We start from the raw sequence: 22,970 nt of genomic DNA, 5'->3' as shown, positions 1-22,970 counted from the left end.
CTGCACTAGATTTGGGAATGTTATGCTAGGTGTGGAGAAATTTACTACATTACTTACTTGTTAGCTACTACCTCAGTCCTTACATCATGGTAATTTTCAGGGGTAGCTAAAACTATCATCCTCCACACTTTACAAATGAATTAGAAACTTCTCAGTAGAGTTTGCATGTGCCCCAGTTCCCACAATAGATCAGAAGCATAATAGGTTTCTGGTCCCTTGGTCTATCTCACTCCAGTCCTTATTATCTTTCTACACTGCAGGGAGAGGACATGAAGATAGAGCAAAGGACAGTGAAAGACTCATGAAGGGACTGTAATCAGAGAATAAGAAGAGAGCATTTGAGCTTGATTTTAAAAGAGGAAATGAAATAGAGATAGTAGGAATGAAGGATGCAATCACTTAAAGAGGAATCAATGAAAGGGAAATGAGTATGGCAAAAAGTATTCCATACTTTGGGGAAGAGCATATATGTAAGGGAATAAGGAGAAAAGACTGGTAAAGTAGGAGACAGGCAAGGATTCCACAAAGGCCTTGAAACATGGAAGTTTGTTTAAAAGGGTAAATTCAATGAAAAAATCTTATTAAAATAAGTGATTACAATGTTTCAGTGTATGACTGTAAGGTGGATTTTTGGGTAGAAACTATAGAGAGACATTGACTAAAGAATCTAAATTGACTTTAGTCCCCCAAGCTGTAAAACCACATATTGTCACATTCCCTAGGTCTTTCAAAAAGGAAGCAAGCTTTTGCTCTGGGATTGGGATATGAAATGCCATATACTATTCTTCTTTTCCTACAGGATATGCTTTCATTTATCAATCAGAAAGGACCACTCACGAAAGGCATCTTCAGAAAATCAGGAAGTAGAAAATCATGCAGAATCCTAAAGGAGAAACTAAATTCTGGGGACAGAGTGAACTTGGACAGTGAATCTGTTCTTGTGGTAGCATCTGTTTTAAAGGTGGGGAAAGTTCTAGCTTTATCCACACATGAATAACTCAAGGTGTGATTGGTGTCTTTCATTATGATTGCCCAGGAACCATCATAGGCATAACTGATTAAGAACTTGACACACTGGAAAACACTTCATGAAATCAAAATTTAAGGAAGCTACTGTAGGATTTAAAAGCCCCATACATTAGAAATATATTCTGTTTTCACCATTCACCACCCGCCTGAAGACCCCATGCAAAATACTAATATTAATATGACTACTAGTAATAATAAGAAATTTCAAAATATCCACTGGCACATACATAATGTTTACAAAGCAAACATCCTGCTTTTGATGACATCCTCACCACCCTCCTAATGCAGGCAGTTTCCAAAAGAAAAATCATATGAAACATTTGAGAATAGACATAGAAGATTACAATAGTAAGCAAGTGTTTACTTTATGAGGAATCCAAAAAGGCTCAGTGAGGCAATCATTCTTAAGCATCATTTTCTCCTGTCTCTTAATGCCTTTTACTTTATAAGTCAGGGAGGAAGGATTTTACCATTTGTGTCTGCTTTCACCACATCCTAAGCATCCTTTTATTAATATTTGAGATGTCTATCCCACCATCCAAGGTTATAACGACACGGTAACCAGCTCTAGCTACATGCCTCTTTTGATAAATCTAACTTTTGGAGTAGGCACAACAGACAAAAATAGTTTCGATTCTTAAAATTCAATAGATTGACTCAAAAAATAGATTTTTGAAATTATACAGCTAATTCACAGATATCCAGTTCTATTCCTAAAAGGGAAATGGAGAAAGAAGTGAGAACTAGAACAAACAATTTAATCCATCTACCTTGGCACTTGCTAACAGCTCTGAACAAAACTATGTTAAGGCAGTAATGAGGACACCCTTAGAATCAAGGTCATATTTGGTCCTTCCTTGTCCCCCATTACTGTTCAACTCTATGATAGATACCAATAGTCCCTGACCACTACTACACTGGGCTATAGTAAAACACACCAGTAAATATATGTATAGACAACAAGAGAAAGAGGAAAGAATGATGATACATTAAGTACTTGAATAGCATGGTAAGTGTGCCCTCTTTAAGCTGCACACATGGAATTGATGTTTCTAGCAAGACTTAGTAGGGTCTTTTCTATTTCTGTGTTATAATCACAGACTAGGAAGATGGTGACCAAGAGTATGTAGAGTTCTTAGACATTTCTAAAGTTTTCCCTTCCTAAAGTTGACTAATCTTTGTGGAGAATCAGACTCTGCAACCTTGGCCTGAATAGTATCATGTCAAACTATCTGGAGAATTGGCCTACACTAGAAATGAATATATCCTCAGGACCATCATGAGTTTGCCATTAGACTATCTGATACAGTGATTGAAAGGAAGAATGATGCAATTATGAGAGTAGTTTTTTTAGTAGTTTGCAAAAAAGCACACAAAAGAGTAAGTGCCATATGCTAGAACGGAGCTTTGTCTTCATTTCCACTAAAGCCTAGGCTCTGCTTTGATGCTTTCGTTTTTGTTGGAGAAAATCCACACACCTGCTTTCTCATGTGCACGTCAATGGAGAGTCAGAGCTGAGCTCCGTGTGGGTCACAGTTTGGGTATCTATGAAGGAAGTAGGGACTTAACTGAAGTTTTCAACTAAGTGTTTTCTCTGTAATATTTCCAATATATGTGTGTGTGTGTGTGTGTGTGTGTGCGTGCGTGTATTTTTTATCTACATAGTATTTTCTTCTAAATATCCAAGGAAGTTTACTTTTATCCGACCTCTATGATAAATGGCTTGGTGTTTTTGATGAAGTGACTGAGGAGGAGAAAATAAATGCAGCCCAGAGGTAATGATGCAATAATTTCTCTACTCTGGTCATGTCTCAGAAATACAGGCAATATACTTTTAGGAAAAGATTGGTTTACATTTGCCACTTTGTCCACTAAAGTAACAATCAAAGCCAAAGAGTTTTAATTCTTCAGACCCATGGAGGAATGTTTCAGAATACAGGCATGCCTTATGGCTATTATTGCTCTTTGCCTGACCTTATTAATGTAGAATCCTTAGCCATTGTACACCTTCTGAATATATGAAACTGGTAGACAAAACTCACTGGCCTAAGGGAGATCCTAGAGCATCAACAGCCCGTGGTATAACCTTACGTTTGTCAAACATTTAACCAGAGTGGATTAGCTCAGAAATCGAATTCAGTGAAACATTTTCGTATACATTCATGCCTCGAACTCTGCTATAGCAGGTTGTGAACTAGATCTAGAAAGATGTTCTCCGTTCTACATCTCTATACTTCCAGCTTCCTAAGTGCAATGACTTGCCTTATTCAAAAGTGTATCTTTCTGACTTTAGGCTTCTAGCCCAGCTGCCAAAAGCGAATGTTGTTCTCTTGTGATACCTTTTTGGAGGGTTATACAACATTGAGCAACAATCTTCATCCAATCAGATGACAGCTTATAATTTATCAGAGAGTGTAGCCCCATGCATTCTTTGTCCACCTAATTCCTCCAGCTTTGAATTGATAGACAACTTTATAAAAAAGGTAAGAGCGCTCTCATTTGTGTCCCCTGAGGTTTAGAATCCATGCTTTGAATCTGAAATGTGTAGTAGTAAACTGGATGGATCAGTTCTGAAAAGTGCACAACTTCATAGGCTTCCTTGGAATGGCAGAGTTCGTTATCCTACTCTGGTGGAATATGGGAAGGGGTGTTGTTAAAGTGTGAAACGCAGAGCAGTTGAGTCGCTTTCTTCCCATCCAGGAGATTCAATACTAGACTACCTAAATAAACGAGAGAGAAGAGTGGTGTGATATGATTGAAAAGAACCTGGGCTCTGGAGTTTGACAAGTCAAGGTTAAACTCTCAGTCTGATCTTTGAGGGGTGGGGGAGCTTGTAACCTTGGGCAAAGCCATGGATTCCTGATAACACAATGGTAACAACATCTAGGTCCTCTGGTCAGTACTGGCACATCCTAGGTGGATCGGGCACTATGAGCACCCATGGCTCCAAACACATTGACCTTCCTCTGTAAGTTGTGGCTCATTTAGAAAAATACATGGCTACTGTTTTGCCTCTGTTACATCAGACAGAAACTAGTAGAATATTCCAGAACATCCTAATGGAGCCACACATGTCTAATAAGATGACAGCTTTTCCTCAAGCACATGCCGAGAGACAGCATTAGACAAAGGAAGACATGAGGAGGGACTGCAGTTATACAGACAGACATGTTTTCTCTCCAGCCATGTGAGTTTTTCCTCAAAAAAAAAAAACAAAAAACAAAAAACAAATACAAAGAAACCCTCAGGAATCTCCAAATTCCACTAAGATACTTCCTCATTTAAGAAATGGATTTCATAAGTTTTTCTCTATGCTTTATACATTTTAATTAGATATTATACAGAAGTTATAATCCAATATATACTGGAAACAAATTTTTAAAAAATAAGTAAAGTTTAATAAATTAGGTTACCTTGAAAACTATCTTAGTTTTAATGGTGTAACCATTGGTATCACAATGTTAGCTATTAAACTAGGCCACAAATTAGAACTTTAGCCCACTGACTAGTAGTATTTTAAAATCTATACCCAAAGTACAACAGAAAGTATCACTCTATGTTATTTTTATTTGGGAACTCTGATTTCTGTATATTTTTTTTATCAACTCTGCATTCTTCTTAGAAGTCTTTCACATTATTGGTTAGATCCAAGATTTATAAACAAAATGTGACTTATAGCTATGCCATATGAAAAAGAGCACCCCTTTGTGGTCCTTTTCATTACAGGTTTCTCTTGTACACTTTTTGATTGAAAATTGCCTCAAGGTATTTGGAGAAGACATCACTTCTCTCTTGGGAGAGAATTCAATGAGTTGTGATAACAATGAGAAGGCTGCAGGTACTGTGAATAATTTAAGTGGCTTTAGCCAATGCAGACAGCAAGGTTGCCGCAGGTCTGGCAGATACTTACCCCTGTTCTGGATCCCAGAGCATCCCCAGGGCAATGATTCCCAGCTGCCTCTTCTTCTGAAGGCTGGCTCACAGGTCAAGGGAGGTTTCACACTGTTGGAGACCAAAAAAATCATAGAAACTTCAAGAAGTTTCTAGCAGTATTAGGAGATAGCATGGAATGATACAGTTTTAGGGAATTTTTTCGAACACAATTTTAAATGGATCCCACATATATATTATATTATATATGTTGTTAAGCATATAATACATAACTGTGTATTTCAATTTATAATATATAAATGTGCTCTGGTTGTTCCTTTCCTATGAAGCACTGAAAATACCTGTTTACTTGGTTGTTTAGTTTGTTTAGTCAGCTGGCATGTTGCCTATTGCCTAAAATGTCAACTCAGTGAGGACAGGGACCATATCTGTCTTACTCACATCAGGATAGCCAAAGTTTAGCAAAAGTTTGCCATATAGCAGGTAATTCAGTAAATACTAATTGCTTCTAAGTGTCTCCTGTTTTGTTTTTTTTTCACTCACTACACTGCCTGTAATGAGCCATTAATTCTCCTGGGGGGGGAAAAAAACTGTTTCGTTTATTAATTCCCAAAGTAAAAAATGCTAAAAATAAAATAATAACAAAATGTCCCTGCTAGATACTTTATAGTCTCATATTACTGTTTCCCATACAAATCTTTCTGGTTTCTTATATTGAAGTGCGAGAGTGAGGTACTTGTCTCACAGAGACAAGCTCATGGACAAAGGAGAGTGAGTAAAGCGATAGAAGTTTATTAAGCAAGGATACAGAAAAAGCTCTCAGATACCCCTAACAGGGTTGCCACTGAGGGCTCTTCAGGCTGGTCTTTTACTGAAAACTTGGCCAGGGAGTTTGTGGCCTTGAGATTCTTGTGCAGTCTTGGTTTGAGCAAGGACTATTGATAACACCCTTAATGACTTACTTCTTTGTGGTCTGGTGACTTTCTCTGATTGCATTATAGCTGCCAAAGAAAAATACTCCCTCACCTCTGGGACCCTGTGGTCTGGTCTATTTTCTTATCTCTGTTTTTTTACATCTCGGCACCCTTGTGATTTCTGTAAGCCTGATTTCATGGCCCTCCCTCTATCTCTCCCTGCCCTTGCTCAGTATCACCTGAAAATCAAGATGTTTCAACACCCAGTGATAAAAATGGATATATCTACCCTCTACAAAAGAGCAATGTGGAATGATCAGGATACAATCCCAAGACTCATATGTTTTGTGGAAGGTCCAGAGTTCTGTGTTCATGACACTACTTTTTATCTTTTCCATGACAGAACAGTTGGCAGAACTGTATGATGTGTGCTACAAATATATGTGAAATGGCATTATTTTGTTCTTGAGCAACTAATGTAAGGTAGCATTGTTCTCCATCTGGAGGTTCAAAATACCAATAGGATACATTCCCTCTCCTTAAGGAAGTCACATTCAAGTAAATTAGTTCATGCTAATGTTAGTCTTCATGTTTGTACTTGCTAAAAGATTAACATTAACAGTCACCTATCTCTTAAGAACACAGGACTAGAGGAAAGGAGAGCAGAGGAAAGAGTTAAGAGCAATAAGGTTACATGTCTTTATTTCTTCTATTATTATTAATTATTATTATTATTATTATTATTATTATTATTATTAGCTGCAGGGCAGTGTATACACCATAGCTGACCTTAAGAAAGGACTTGATTTTGAGATTTTGCCATTTGTTTCTCACTGTTTTCTATTGCTGGTTGCCTAGTCATAGTCATAAAGCCCAAGAGAAGTTAAGAAAGCATGTTTCATTTCTCAATCCATTAACATTAGGGGAAAGCTATGGAAAGTAGATATAATAACATTTGCTTCCAAGTCTAAAAGACCATAAAACATGAACATACCCAGGTGGGAGCTTCATACCCATGTGTAATCCCACCACAGATCAATCATCATTTTGAACTGGAGAAGTAATTTAATTAGGTTTACCTAGTTTATAACACATTTTACTGAAACTATTTATCTGCTTAGTTTTATGGCATTCAAGTCCAGAATGAGTGGCCTCTGTGTTGGATTTTATCATATGTTATTTTATGCATTTCTTAAGATAATGGAAGTGGAATCTCAGAGAAGCAGGCATAGAGAAGGTTTTCAGTTGTTTATCGAAATCTGCAGTAACACCTGCTTACTATTGCAATTTAATCTTCAAGAATGTTATCTCCAAATAGAAAGATCAATGATGGAAAAATGGTATTCGCTATCTATAGAGATGCTTTATTGATTTGAACCACAGCCTTAAAGAGGCATTTCCCAGTGCTTGCTTTCCTTTCTTTCTTTATCTTTTATTTTTTAAAGTAAATGAAAACAATGTTAAACCATTTTTAGAGCAAGAAACACAAAGCATATTGCTCTAGTGCCTCTTTTAGAGATAACTCCATCTAAAATGCTATTATACTCAGTGGAGAAGCAACATCCCTTATCCTGGATCTCTGAACAACCTTTAAATTCTATGAGTACTTGTGATTTTCTCCAACTTCCTATAATACTGTAATATTCTATCTGTGTGGGAAATGTTTAGAGGTGATGTTAAGTGCTGCATGTATGGGCCATGCAAGAATACCACACCCAGGGGCACCTGGGTGGCTCAGTTGGATAAGTGTCTGCCCTTGGGTTGGGATCCTAGGGTCCTGGGATCAAGCCCCATGTCGGGCTCCCTGCTTAGTGGGGAGCCTGCTTCTCCCTTTCTTCCCTCCTTTGCTCCCCCTCGCTATCTCTCAAATAAATAAATAAAATATTTTAAAAAATATATTTGTTATGAGAGACACACACAGAGAGAGGCAGAGACACAGGCAGACAGAGAAGCAGGCTCCATGCAGGAAGCCTGATGTGGGACTCCATCCCCGGACTCCAGGATCACGCCATGGGCCAGAAGGCAGATGCTTAGCTGCTCAGCCACCGAAGTGTCCCAATGAATAAAATCTTTAAAAAAATAACATACCCAATTACCACCTGTTTGAAATAAAAAAAAATACCCCCGAAATTTTAAGTATAGACAATTATAGTGCCTATAGGTTCTTGCTCTTAAAGTAATCAGATGGAGTTTCAGGATATTATATTAGAGTCAGTATCTTGATTTTGACTCCATGAAATTCTAATAGGAAACACACCTCAAGATTTTAAGACACAAATTCCCCACCTATAGTCAACTGTGCTCTCCTTTCCTCTTTCTCACTCTACTTTCCTGTGGTGAAGGTATTTTCTATCCAGATTGAAAATCAGTTTTGTTTTGTTTTCCTTAACTCAAGATTGTTTACTGCATATTACCTCATGTGACTTTTCTTTTGATTTACATTGTAATAGTTATCTTTCCTATATCTTTAGTAATCTGTTATTAAACTATTTCGTTTACTTTAATCTTTATTTTTCTCTTCATTTCCTTTATTTTATTCTTAGAATTTGAGATCTATTTATTTCTAACTTTAACATTTTCTTCTATTCTCCATTCTTCATCTTTGATTTTTATCCACTTCTACAACCTGAAATTGCTACTAAGATTAATATCAAGAAGACTTTCTTTCCTTTGTAAGTAATCTGTTGTCTTTACAGAAACTTTAGGACTTTCCCCTTCATCCTTCACCCTCTAAAATCTCTCTACCAGGTAGCCAGGAATATATGTATATGCTCTGAATACATCCCAGTCAGGATTTGGGGATTTTCACCAAATCTTTATTTCTGGAAATGTTCTATCTTTTCTTTTCCCTGAATGTCACATACAATCTCACTATTTTCTCCATCTGGCACTCATTCTGATAGATGTTAGAACTCATAATGCTATCATCCATGTCTCCCCTTTAAATTTTTGCTTAACCCTTTTTGCCATGTGTCATTTTATGCCATTTCTCACATTTCCAGCTCATTAATTTCTTCTTCAACTGTTTTGTGGTGTTGTTTTGGAAATGGAGTCAGAGTTCAATGTTAATCATTATACTGTATTTCTTATATTCATATTCTTTAATTTTTGCTGTTACTATCTATTCTTGTTTCATAAATTCTTTATCTAATTTCTTATTTGTGATTTTTGCTTATAAGTCTTAGGATATACATGATATCTATTTTAATTCCCTGTACTGATATTTCTATTAAATCAGTTCCTTTTGTTGAGTTTGTTACCGCTTGATCCATGACCAGACAGAGTATCTAGTGGTCTTTTGAACCTGGCTATCTCGTGCCACCAGGACGTTGGAATAAACAATGGTGAGAGCTTTTCTTCCTTTCTAAGATTTTATTTATTCAATTGAGAGAGAGAGAGAGAGAGAGAGAGAGGCAGAGGGAGAAGCAGGCTCCATGCAGGAAGCCTGACGTGGCATTTGATCCCAGGTCTCCAAGATCACATCCTGGGCCAAAGACGGTGCTAAACCACCAAGCCATCTGGGCTGCCCAAGAGTTTTTCTTTCTACTTGAGTTTTCACCCACACATCTTTGGTCCTAAAATAAATATGTGACATATACTGCCTGGGTGAGGAATGGGTGATGGGGGTGGTAGATAGACACCCAGAGCTTGACCTGATGGACCACTCTACTGCAGAATCCCTGAGTAGGGCAGTCTGGGTGGCTCAGCAGTTTAGCGCCAACTTCTACCTGGGGTGTAATCCTGGATACCTGGGATCGAGTCTCACGTCAGGCTCCCTGCATGGAGCCTGCCTCTCCCTCTCCCCGAGTCTCTGCCTCTCTCTCTGTATGTGTGTCTCTCATGAATAAATAAAATCTTAAAAAAAAGAATCCCTGAGTAAATGTCCTGGCAGATGTCTGTTAGGACTCATCTGCTCTGAGCTTCTGCCTTAGGCAGCATGAAGAGCACTCTTCCCAAACAAAATTATTCCATTAGCCCACGTGGACTAGGGGCTGGATTCTTCTTTATTTTCACATGAGCCAAACTATATGATTAAAAAATGATGGCTCATTAGAAATGACAAATACCATTTGCTTCAATGTGGGTGGAACTGGAGGGTATTATGCTGAGTGAAATAAGTCAATTGGAGAAGGACAAACATCATATGGTCTCATTCATTTGGGTAATATAAATAATAGTGAAAGGGAATAGAAGGGAAGGGAGAAGAAATGGGTAGGAAATATCAGAAAGGGAGACAGAACATGAAGACTCCTAACTCTGGGAAATGAACTAAGGGTGGTGGAAGGGGAGGGCAGGGGGTGGGGGTGAATGGGTGATGGACACTGAGGCGGGCACTTGACAGGATGAGCACTGGGTGTTATTCTGTATGTTGGCAAATTGAACACCAATAAAAAATAAATTTATTATTAAAAAATAAACACCACCTTTATTACTAATAAAAAAATGATGGCTCTTGATGTATGAGCAGTGGATGCCAAAAAGTAATTCTACTGACATGTGTGTATGCATGTGTATACACATGTGTGCTAATGCATTTGTGTATACGGAGAAAAACTGTTAGAAACTATATAGATCCTCCTCTTGTGTACTATAGACACCAGATAAACAGAAACTACATTTCCCAGATGAACTTGCAGGCAGAGTTCCAGTGTGATTTAGATTCCACTAATTAATGTCTGGCTTTTTTTCCCCTTGAATTCAAGAACTGAGAAAGTGAGAAGAGAATCATGGAATGAAACACTCCTTTTCCTGTGGTGGGCCATACCAGCTGCAGCATGGTTCTGGAGCCAGTAACTATAGTGACAACTTCCCAACTTGAGGGCAGTTTCTTAATTTTGTCAGTGACACCAGCTACACTGGCAACCAATTCTGCATTGTGGTTTTGGGAATTATTTCTGGAAGCGCATCCTAGAATATGGTTATTTAACCCTTCTAATATTTATGGACCCTGTATAGTTTATAGTAATTCTCTTTGTTCAACAAGCTAGATTTTGCCCTCTGCAAAGGAGGATTAAAAAAACAGCAATTTAGGATTTTGTATCTGATGTAAATAATTTTCAGTAGAGAAAGGCTCCTACTAAAACTAAATGGTGGGACCAGGAAAATCCATGGTCTGTATTGATAAAATAGTTATTTAAATCATCAGCTCAGGTCACCTGCAAAAAAGAACCTTTTGGAGTCAATGCTTTGACAGCCCAAGTGTCTCTACACAAAATAATATCATAAAAAAGAAGAATATAAAGTTGATGAGACTGTCAATTATTATTGAGGCCAATGAAAAGGGAAATAACTGGTTCAATATTTTAAATTTCCAGCTCAAGTTATGATGAAGATAAGTCAATCCTTAACCTCATCAGGTCCTTCTGGAAAATTTAGGACATTGATTGGGAACGAATGGTAGCCTGATGATTTGAACAGATACATTTGAGTAGACTCACATAACTTTGAGTATCCTCAGATTCCTAAGTGCCACCCTGGTCAGCAGAAGTTCCTCCTTCCCTGTCTGATGAGTAGAGACTTGCTAGACCAGAGATCCTTTAATGGCTTCACCTGAGCAGGATACCTTTCAAGAGAATGACAAGTCTTGTCATGCTGTACTCCTTTCATCTTTCAATGTCTCAAGATCAACAACTAAAATCCAAACATGTCATTGTAAGGATGGTACAAAATGAAATTTAGAAAGTGAGCAGCTTACACACCAAAATAACTAAAATATTTTGTTGTTATTTTTACTTGGTGGTTAGCTAATGGGGATATCATGGAAATGGATTCTAAGACCATGGAGGAAGGAACAAAATTATAAACCAGGATGAATTTATAGATATGAAAATCCCAAGATTGAAGAAAGTAAAAATACTGGGATAGATTGATCATGTATAACATTCTCCTAACTAGATCTCCTAAGAGGGCTTAGAGTATTCTTCCTATACCAAAACACTGAGAAATATATTGTTTCAGTCAATATCCTGTCAAGGAAGATTGAAGCACACCTTCCTGTAAAGCTCTGTTGCTCCCTTAGTGGCTATATTTCCAGATTGGAAGTGCTATTTAACCAGTGTCCCTGATTTTGGTGAGCCAAAATAGAGCATCAATTAACCAGGAAGGGCAAGACAGGCAAGACAGCCCTGATGGACAGCAGGACCAGAGTGATTATCAAAATGATTTGACCTGCAAACCCTTTAATATGAGCTAATGGATGAAGGGCTGAGACAGAGGAACAGAACTAAGGTTCTACTCAATTTGTATAATATGAATAAAACCCTTCTACATCTGATGAACAAAAGCCTCACTTGAGTCAACATAAAGGAGGAGTTAAGGCTTCTCATCCAATTTCCAGGCCTGAGTCAATAAACATACCTATAATCCCTGAATGAAGATAAGACTAGGTAGATGTAGGAGGATCTTGTAATAATATCACAACTATAAATTTTCCCAGAAGATTCCAAGAAGCCTACTCCAAAGAGACTAGGGACACTTATCAGAATGCAGTGGTCAATTTTACGTGTCAACTTCACTAAACTAACAGATGTTTAGGTGTAGGTGAAATATTATTTCTGGGTGTATCTCTGAGAGTGTATCCAGAAGAGTTGAACATCTGAATCAGTCAAATGAGCAAACAAGAGCCAACTTCACCAATGTGGTCAGGTACTATCCAATCTGTTGAGGGCCCAAACAAAACCAAAAAAGGCAGAGGAAGGCTGAATTCTTCCACTCTTTTCTAGAGTTGACACATCATTCATCTTCTCCTGCTCCTGGACACTGAAGCTCCTGGTTCTCAGGCTTTCAAACTCTAGGACTCAGACCAATGTATCCCTGGTTCTCAGGCCTTCATCTTCATACTAAGAGTTATACCATCAGCAACCCTGGTTCTCAGAACTTTGGACTTAAAACTGAATAATACCATTGGCTCTCTTGGTTATCCAGGTTGCAGATAGCAGATTGTGGCATATCTCAACTGCTAAAATTGTGTGAACCAATTTTCATAACAAATCTCCTATCTATCATCTATCTATCTATCTATCTATCTATCTATCTATCTATCTATCTATCTATCTATCTATCTACCTACCTACCTACCTACCTACCTACCTACCTACCTACCTACAGATCTATCCATCAATCCTACTGGTTCTGTAACTCTGGAAAACGTTAATATAGCTATATGTTGAGAAAAGGAACTATCCAAACCTTCCAATAGTGATTGGATACTGACTGAGATGACATAAACTCCCAAGGGCCTGGAATGTCAATGGTCTAAGAATTAGAGAAGATGTACTTACGGGTAGAATTATAACTGGATCTTTGGCTCAATTCTATCTCAACAGAGGTTCAGTGCATCTAAAAACATGCTTGTGGTTATCTCCTCTTTCCCAGAGTGCTCAGTTGGAATAAACATACTATTACAGACAAAATCACAACATTGGCCCCCTAAACTATAAAGGATGTTATGACAGAGACAGCAAAATGAAAGCTTCAGGGATAACTCCTCTCTGCCAAAATAGTAAGTCAAAATCAATTCTTCATTTTTAAGGGGATTTCACACATTAGTGCCTGCACTGAATACTTGAAAAATTCTAGAGTTGTAAATCCTCCTCGATCCTCCTTTAACTGGTCTGTTTGGCCCAGGTAACTGGCCTTAGAAAAATCAATAGATTATTGTTACCCTAACAATGTGGTGACTGAATTATAGTTGCTGATCCATATGTAGGCTCTTTAATCGAACAGGGCAATGTGGCCTTTGATACTTCATATGCTCCAATTCTCTCTCTCTCATACACACACACACACACACTCATGCATGCACACACACACACACCTCACACAAATATTTACCTTCAGCCAGCAGGGACAGTTTAGGTCACCATTATTCCTCTACAACTCTTCACTCTGTTAATACTTGTATCATCTCACCATTCCATAGGCCATCATATTGATCCCCCATATGAGGAGGTAATAGAACCATAAACACATGAAGAGATAATTCCCAGGAAAACCTAATGTTCTCCCAACTCTTTGAAGTTTTAGGGAGTTCAAGACATACCAAGATATCTCCTCCAGGGACGCTCAGGTGGTGCAATTGTTTAGTGTCTGCCTTTGGCCCAGGGCGTGATCCTGGAGTTCCGGGATTGAGTCCCACATCAAGCTCCCTGCATGGAGCCTGCTTCTCCCTCTGCCTGTGTTTCTGCCTCTCTCTCTCTCTCTCTCTCTCTCTCTCTGGCTCTCTCTCTCTGTGTGTGTCTGTCACGAATAAATAAATAAAATCTTAAAAAAAAAAAGATACCCCTCCAAAGTGAAATACAAGGTGCTATACTTTGCTTCCTGATCATAAAAATAGACATAGAACTTTTGGTGGCCTTTTTGGATTTTATAAGAAAAAAAAAATGAGTGTTCCTTGTCTCAACTCATTAAATAATTTGTAAGGCTGCCAACAATTTGTAAGCCAGATTACAGTAAGATATTCCAGTTAACCCAGTCTGCAGTTCAAGCAGCTTCATAATCCAGAAACTAGAGTGGGGATCCAAAGGATCTATTATTCATCCAAAGATCTTTGGCAAAACAGACTATTGCATGGACCCAACAACAAACCCTAACTAAAGAGTCACAGAGAGACCTCTAGGATTCTAGAGATATGCTATACCATTTGTAGGATATAGATTCTCTTTTACAAAGTAGTTGTTCTCTTGCTACTAGTCTACTTGGTAGAGACTGAGACTTAACTCTGAGATACCAAGTAACATGAAATGTGAGTATTCATCATGAACTGGGTATTATCTAACCTAGGAAGCCATGAAATTGGCATGTGAAAATGACATATTTAAGACTGTACTCTAGCAGGAACCAAAGCCACAGGTAAGTTTTATGAATATATGGTTCCTCCCTGTTCCTGCTGTGCTATCACTTCTTCTTTCAGTAATACCACTTATGAATACCACCGCCACTTGACTGAGGAAGGAAAAATCTGAGGCTGGCTTACATGATATACCACCCCAGCCAAAGTAGTCTACTGGAACATTAAATATTTTTTACTCACACTCAAAACAAATAATATCATTGAAGACACACAAAAAATACCAATGGAAGTATTGGAAAAGCTGGGAAACTCTGTTGTTCTCAGACAATAAGTGCTCTTCCCAGAGCCTTGTGCATTAAAATCACAATTACTGATATCAGGAAGTCATGTTAACATGAGAAACAAGCTCCATGCAGGAAGCCTGATGTGGGACTCGATCCCGGGTCTCCAGGATCATACCTTGGACTGCAGGTGGCCCTAAGCCGCTGAGCCACAAGGGCTGCCCTGTAAATTTTGTTTTGTTTTGTTTTATTATTTTATTTATTTATTTTACTTATTTATTTTATTTTATTTTATTTTTTATTTATTTTATTTGTTTTTTATTTTTTTGTAATTTTTTTAAAGACAGTAAAAATGCTTTAAATTTTTGTCACGAAAATGTATAATTATCAATATCTTGGTATATAGAAATTTGTAATCCATCTGGACATATGGGTTCAGATGGCTACAAGATGCACTAAAGCAGGCTAAGTTGAGATGGGAGACTATTAAACTCATACAACTAGAGACATGTGGTACTTGGAAATGTCTGGCCCTGGAAAGGATAGGAAAGAGATATGGCACTGAAAATAAACAAAGTAGTTGAATTTTTTATTTTTTTTTATTTATTTACGATAGTCACACACAGAGAGAGAGAGACAGAGGCAGAGACACAGGCAGAGGGAGAAGCAGGCTCCATGCACCGGGAGCCCGACATGGGATTTGATCCCGGGTCTCCAGGATCATGCCCTGAGCCAAAGGCAGGCGCTAAACTGCTGCACCACCCAGGGGTCCCTGAAAATTTTTATATACAAAACAATCAACTCTCAACTCTGTCCTCAATCCCTCATACACACACTTACATATCACAGACACATACATACCACACACAAGTGCCCTGTTCCCAGGCAGAAATGTAAACTTTCAAAAAACAAAAAAGAAATGTAAACTTTCAGAGCAAAATAAGATTGGTACAAATTTCTTATCAGTAACACTGGGTGCTAGAAGACATTTTCTGATACTCAAAATCTATTTCCCATATTCCCTCCTTCATGGAGCTATGAGAATAAACTGTAGCAAAATGAAGTTGTAAACCAAAAATATGTTGGAGTGAATCCAGAAAACAAGGAAGGAAGCCCCAAGTGCTGAGATGACAGCTGTATGGCAACATTAGAGAGCAGTAAGTCTGGAGAGGAGCAGGGACATGGAGCTCCCAGAGTGGGGGATTTCCATGCTGTCATGAAGAGTCTTAAAAGAAAATGAGAAGACACTTCCATTGCAGCTTCCAATATGTAAAGAGCTGGGAAGCTGTCACTGTCATCCACACAAGAGCAAAGTTCTACAAACTGAAAATCAATGATTTTTTTAGATCAATCAAAGAATGGAGATTATAGGACAAACCACCACCTCAAAATCTAGAGAGATAGGCAAATACAGAGAATTACAGCTGAGATGTCCATACCTGAACAGAAGCCGTTTATGTGGTAGAAATACATAAATGATAACCTCAGTGAATTGCTGGAGGCTGAATTGGACTAGCTTGAGTGAGGAGCCAAGTCTCAGATGATCCACCGCATTTTCATGGGTTTTATCTCCAGGAATTCTAGTAGGTTCTCACCTTGGAGATCAAAGAAAAATCCTCTCATGCTTTGGGCTAGGAGAGGATGTTACCATTTTGTTGAAATATGCCCAGGTACTTCCCATAACAAAGGTCTTCCCTCCAGAGGAAATTATTAGAACCCTAGAGAATCTGAGGGAAAGGCAGTTAGTTAACCCTAGGCCTCTCTAGCCTCGTCTTACAAAAAAAGGCTAAGAAATGCTTTTTTTTAAAGAAATGGTTCTAAAGGCCACAGCCAAGGGACTCAAGTCCATTAATAAAAATGAGATTTTTTATTTAATGAATGAGATATTTTTTTTTTTTTCATTTTATTAAATGAGGGGTGCCTGAGTGACTCAATTGTTAAGTGTCTGCCTTCTGCTGAGGTCATGATCTCGGTGGGGGGGGGGGTTTCCATCTCCCTCTGCCCCCTTCTTCCCCTACTTGGGCTCTCTCTCTGTCTCACAATAAAAATATTTACAAAAATGCTATTTAATCAAATTAAGTTTATAGAAGACTGCTTCACTCCATACCTTGCCACCACATCAACAGGGCTTCGATATAATAACAGTGAATTATAATGGAGAGAGGTGCAAAACACAGACTCTATTTAAGAAGTTGTGCTTAGGGAAATCCAAAGAAAACAGAGAGAAAAAAATAAAACTGAAACCTCTGGCACTTCCAGCTACAGCAAACATTTAAACACAGTCAGCTTTATACAGATTAATACAAAACCTCACACTAAAGGCCTACTAGCCTTAGTTCCTAATAACTGACATATAATGTGCACTTTAAACAATAATTATAAGGTACGCTAAGGAAAGAAAAAAACAGATGAGACACAGCAAGCCTAAGAACTAGGCTTAGATGTGACACAGAATTTGGAATTATCAGATATGAAAGTTTAAAATATTATGATTAATATGCTAAGGGCTCTAAAAGAAAAAATAAACAAATGTAAGAACACATGATTAATGTTAGTAGAGAGATGGAATCTCTAAGAAAATGCTAAAAATAAAAAGCATTATAAGAGAAGTAAAGAATGCCTTTGGAATTCATGGATGGACTCATTAGTACACTGGCGAGAGGACTGGTGCACTTAAAGATGTACCAATAGAAACTTCCTAAACAGAAAAGCAAACAGAAAAATGAATGGAATTATTAAAAAGGCTAGTATGTCCAAGAACTGTAGGACAAGTACACAAGTTGTGATACATAATGATAATACTAGAAGAAGAAGAAAGAGAAAAAGAAACAGAATAAATATTTGAAGTATTAATGGCTAATAATATTCCCAAACTAGTGACATACACTAAATCACACACTAGGAAGCTGAGAGAACACCAAGCAAGACCAAGCAAGATGAACACCAAAAAAAAAAAAAAAAAAAAAAAAAAAAAACTACTTCAAGGGGTCTATATTCAAAGTACAGAAAACCAAAGACAAAGGGAAAATCTTCAAGGAAGCCAGAGTACAAAAACACTTTACCTATAGAAGCTAAAGTACACTTTACACTTACAAATTCCCCTTCTTCAGTAAATTCTCTTAATCTCTTCTGGTTTTCTGTTTATATAAACTGAATGTAAGGGTGAGGTCCACAGTTCAGTATGACCACCTCTTAACAATTCCAGTATCTGTCTCTTGAGAATGTGCCAGAGATATTTCATGATTTGTTATCCTTATCTTTCAGGCTCAGTCTAAATACTAACAAGGAAACTCCTATTGAATTTTCAGTTAACATATATATTAGATAAATACTTAATTTTTTTCTTATAGTTGCTTTTCTTATCTGATATTTATCCCCATTCAGGCAGTAGCCAATGTCTCCATGTCTTAAGAGGATAATAGAAAAGAATCTACAGAATTAAAACAATAATAATAAGTTTTTGGCTTTGGTGTTCAGTAGCAAAAGCCCAAGAACAACCAAAATAGTAGAAGAAGACATGACCAGGTAGGACCACGGTAACAAAGAAACAGAAAGAATGAAAAGGTAGGGTCTGGTACATAAACATGATTGTGATTCAGACCATCTGCCCTTGACACTATTCAGTTTTCCAGTACTCAGAGATAACCAGGAAAATGGAAGCTCTATAAAGAAATTAAATTCAGGTACAAAAATTAAAGTTAGATTTTTTTCATAACCAGGTATTTACTCAACTTACATGGAAAATGCCTAGAAGAATACACAGGGAACTGTTAAGAGAGTTTAGGGAGTAGAACAGGAAGTCAGTAGGGAGGAATCAAAACTACTTTTCTCTCATAAACTTATGAAATATTCATGTATTTTTGGAATTTCACTTATTTATTCAACAAAATATAACTTATTTTTATAAAAAGAAATTAACAAGGAGCACAATCACAAATAAAAAATACACATTAAGAAAATTATTCAAGGCAAATTTTCCTCAGGTCCATGAAGATGACAAAAAAAGTGAGTGAGGATTTGGTAGGAAAGGAAAGCAATGGAAAAGGTAAGAAAGACCAGGAACCACAAAATAAGAGTCAGCAATAAGAAAAAGTAAACATCATCTTCTTGTACAAATACCATAAGGTTGAGAGCCTCATTAATGTGTCTACGGCCACTTTACTATTAGAAAACACTGAAAAACTGGTGTGTACCCAAAGGAGACAAGTAGACAAATTAAGGAACTGGGATCCATATTGGCTAAGGAAAAATGACATGCTGGTATATAAACACGAGATCAGAAGTCTGAGGAGGGACTGCAGTCATCAGTAAGTAAGTGAAAGTTCATCAAATGGCAAAACGATTACACTTAATTTTTACATCGAGATCAAAGAATTAAACTGAAGAGTCAATTAAAAGGAAGCAGATTTAAATTTTCTAGTGTTCCCTTAAAATTAGATACATTAATTAAAAACCAATCCTGGACATCCCTATCAAGTAGCGCCAGAAGTGCTGTGACTTGTTAATCCCTTTGCTTTGTTTTGGACTTAATAGCAAAAGTAGCTGCAAGTATGCAGAAGGAAATATTAAAATAAATATATCACCTGAAAAGTGAAGGTGAGTCTACTGTGGAAGGGCAGCCCTCCACGGGCAAAGCAGAAGAAATTGCTTTTACCTTTTATAGTAAAGAGGAAGGCATTGCTGTAACCAGCTCCAGATAACCAGAGTAACATGGCTTTAAGAACCTACTAGAAAAGTGTCTGCAGAGAAGGTGTCCAAAAAAGAAAGTATGGGTAAAAGACTGATGGAACCTGAGAAAACGGTTATGATTAACCTGATCTGCTTCACAACTTTGCCTCAAGCCAGACTTTCCACTCCCTTCATGACTCCTCTTCTTTCCTTTAGTATAATCCCTACCACTGAGCAATAGTAAATCTTAGTTCTAAATGTCAGTCCTGAAAAGTTAGCACAAGCTCTCTTGCATTAGATTTCTGATGGCTAAAAAGTGTTCAGAATAGTTTAGCATGATAATCAAATGTCAACATTATTTCAGTATAGCAAGATAATGGTCCGAAAATATTCCTAGTTCACTTCTAAACATAAATAAGCACTTGGGGATCCCTGGGTGGCTCAGTGGCTTAGCGCCTGCCTTCGGCCCAGGGTGTGATCCTGGAGTCCCAGGATCAAGTCCCACATCAGGTTCCCTGCTTGGAGCCTGCTTCTCCCCCTGCCTGTGTCTCCATGTCTCTGTGTCTCTGTGTCTCTGTCTCTCGTGAATAAATAAAATCTTAAAAAAAGAAGCACTTATAAGTATCTTTAATTAAGAAGGAATTCATAAATGTCAACTAGTTATTTGCAGGTCAAAATCAAGATATTCTAAAAAAACAAAATCAAGGTATTATGTGCTATATAACAATCTAAAGATTGAAAAATTAAATTCATAGGAAGGAGAGAGAGAACAGATACAAATCAAATTGGTAGATGTTTCCTTATTAGATGTTTGCAAGGGGCACTGAATAACTAAATAGCAAGGGTTCTCATTAAAACAAGAAGAGTTTTCACACTTATTTATTTCACACTATTTATTCCTTTTGTCAAGGAATAAACAGTAATTCAAAAACTTGATTAAGTGTTTTCCATTGGAATCAGAGGCAGCATCAAAAATTCTCTAAACTTACTACGGCAACAATTTCTTAATACATACCCATATCAAATCATTATGTTGCACAACTTAAACTGACACAATGTTATGTATCACTTATATCTTAATAAAACTGAAAAAAAGAAAACCCAGATTTCTACATAAAATCAATAATTAAAAGAGCTTTTACATAAGAATCATAAGACCGAGAAGTCATGGCTACTATTGTATACATCTACACAACTGCACAAAATGTACTCAAAAGTTAATTTGTTTAATTATCACAAGAACAGTCTTCTGTCCTCACTCTGTTACCTGAACACTCTCTTCAAATGAGAGGTGAAGAAACCAAGGACTGGAGAAGTCAAATCCTTAGCCAATGCATTACAGCCAAACAGCTAAACCAAAATTTAACATATGATGACCTCAAACCCATAAATAGGGATCCCTGGGTGGCGCAGCAGTTTGGCGCCTGCCTTTGGCCCAGGGCGCGATCCTGGAGACCCGGGATCGAATCCTACATCAGGCTCCCAGTGCATGGAGCCTGCTTCTCCCTCTGCCTATGTCTCTGCCTCTCTCTCTCTCTCTCTCTCTCTCTCTGTGACTATCATAAATAAATAAAAATTAAAAAAAAACAAAAACCCATAAATATTCACCTTGGAACAATGCCTCCCTCTCTGAAATATTGGTTCTGTCATTAACAAGCTCCATGACATCAGAAAAAATTATTAATTTCTCTGGATCTTAGTTTCCTTCTGTGTAAAATTCTCTGAAGACAGGAATTCCAAGTTCTCTTTTTTGTTTGATATAAATAATCCATCATTCCTCTATTAAGAGCATATCATAAAGTCAGAAATAAGGCACATGATCGTACCATGAAGTCTTTTTTTTAAAGATTTTATTTATTTATTCATGAGAGACACCGAGAGAAAGAGAGGCAGAGACATAGGCAGAGGGAGAAGCAGGCTCTCTATGCAGAGAGGTTGACATGGGACTCAATCCTGGGTCTCCAGGATCACGCCGCAGGCTGAAGGCAGCGCCAAACCACTGAGCAACCCCGGCTGCCCAAGGCTTACTTTTGAATGTGAGCTGCATAAACATATATTTATTTGAAAAGCAAACAAGGGGCTCCTGGGTGGCTCAGCTGGCTAAGTGTCTCAGTCTTGGCTTCGGCTCAGGTCATGATCTCGTGGTCATGAGATCAGGAGATTTAGCCCCATATCCAGCTCTGTACTTAGTGCAAAGTCAGCTTCAGATTTTCTCTCCTTGTCCCTCTCTCAAATGAATAAATAAATAAATAGTCCTTAAATAAAAAAAGTAAAGCAAATCAAATTCCATGGTTTCCTCTACTTGTCCTTATCTGTAAAGGCATGTAGAGTTGACACATGAGAAATAGAGCCTTTCTTTTTTTAATAGAGCCTTTCCATAAATGAGCATGTCTATTCACAAATGAGATATTTCCAGCTCTTACCTTCCACCCTGTTTATTAATATTATTATTATCATTTATAATAAAGATATCTGTCTATGGCTTGGTTTGAAAAGGGCTTGCACACTGTCCATCAGCAATAAAAAACCCATGACCTTACTCATGTGGTAATTAAGTCTACAGCCTATCAGCTCATATGAAACAGGCTGAGGCTGTTCTGGTTGGTGGAAGGGAGGAACATAAGACCCTCAGAGGACATCACTAAAATTCCTTCATCCCAGAAATATACACCTCAGTTGGGCAGGTCCTGGTGCAAATAGGAGGTAAGGAATTGTCAGAGAGTGCCACTTATTCATGGGAAGGGGAGCCAAACTAGAGCTGAAACCCTCAGCAGACTGAACCATCCAGAGCTCAGAACAGGGGGGAGCAGCATCCAGCTCTTGCATAAAACCACAGTCTGTGTTATAGCTCTTCATTGCATTGTGCTTAAGCAGACACTGTCTTACAACCCTGGGGATGAGGAAGACACTGCTGGGTTGGGGTGAGGGGAGAGAGACACCAGCATAGGCCCTAGTAGGAGTATACAACAGATTCAGAAAATGCAAGACTGAATATAAGGAAATATTCTATTCTCAGCGCTATAGCTAGCTTCCTGGCTATGTGATTTTGAAAAATGAAATCCCACCTCTCAATCTACATTCTTAAGTCTGCAAATGGGGCATAAAAGTAATACCCATCTTTGGATGTTGTCTTTTCTTTTTTTTTTCATTAAATAAGTTAGTGCCTATAAAGTCACCCTTTTGAACACTGCGCTGCAAAAAAAAAAAAAATTGGTCACTATTTAGTAAATCCTTGGCAACCCAATGACTGGTACCCAAACATCCGACAGAGGAGTTTACGTATGTAACTTCTAATTTAATCTTCACAAATATTTTAGGAGGTTTAGCCACTTAGCCACTTAGTGGCTAATCAAGAAACTGAGGTATAAAGAGGATAATTAACTTAATCAGATACAT

General features: G+C 37.8%; 1 long non-coding RNA gene across 2 annotated transcripts in view; it reads right to left on the bottom strand.

Annotated features, from left to right (window-relative positions):
* Positions 1–559: 559 nt before the first annotated feature.
* The window catches only part of LOC119877276, a 39,515-nt gene continuing 17,104 nt past the window's right edge, over positions 560–22,970 (bottom strand). The window contains exons 2-5 of one of the 2 annotated variants that reach the window (XR_005373984.1): positions 16,346–16,501; positions 11,273–11,397; positions 4,940–5,031; positions 560–3,749 (exon numbers count right to left, since the gene is read on the bottom strand). This is a non-coding gene — a long non-coding RNA (uncharacterized LOC119877276). The remainder of the gene's footprint in view (positions 3,750–4,939; positions 5,032–11,272; positions 11,398–16,345; positions 16,502–22,970) is intronic. The other variant, XR_005373985.1, reaches the window with a different exon arrangement.

Source organism: Canis lupus, chromosome 19, assembly GCF_011100685.1.
Source record: "Canis lupus familiaris isolate Mischka breed German Shepherd chromosome 19, alternate assembly UU_Cfam_GSD_1.0, whole genome shotgun sequence".
Taxonomy (NCBI): Eukaryota; Metazoa; Chordata; class Mammalia; order Carnivora; family Canidae; genus Canis; species Canis lupus.
The sequence above is the reverse complement of the archived record's forward strand: the minus strand, read 5'-3'. Positions and strand labels throughout refer to the sequence as shown.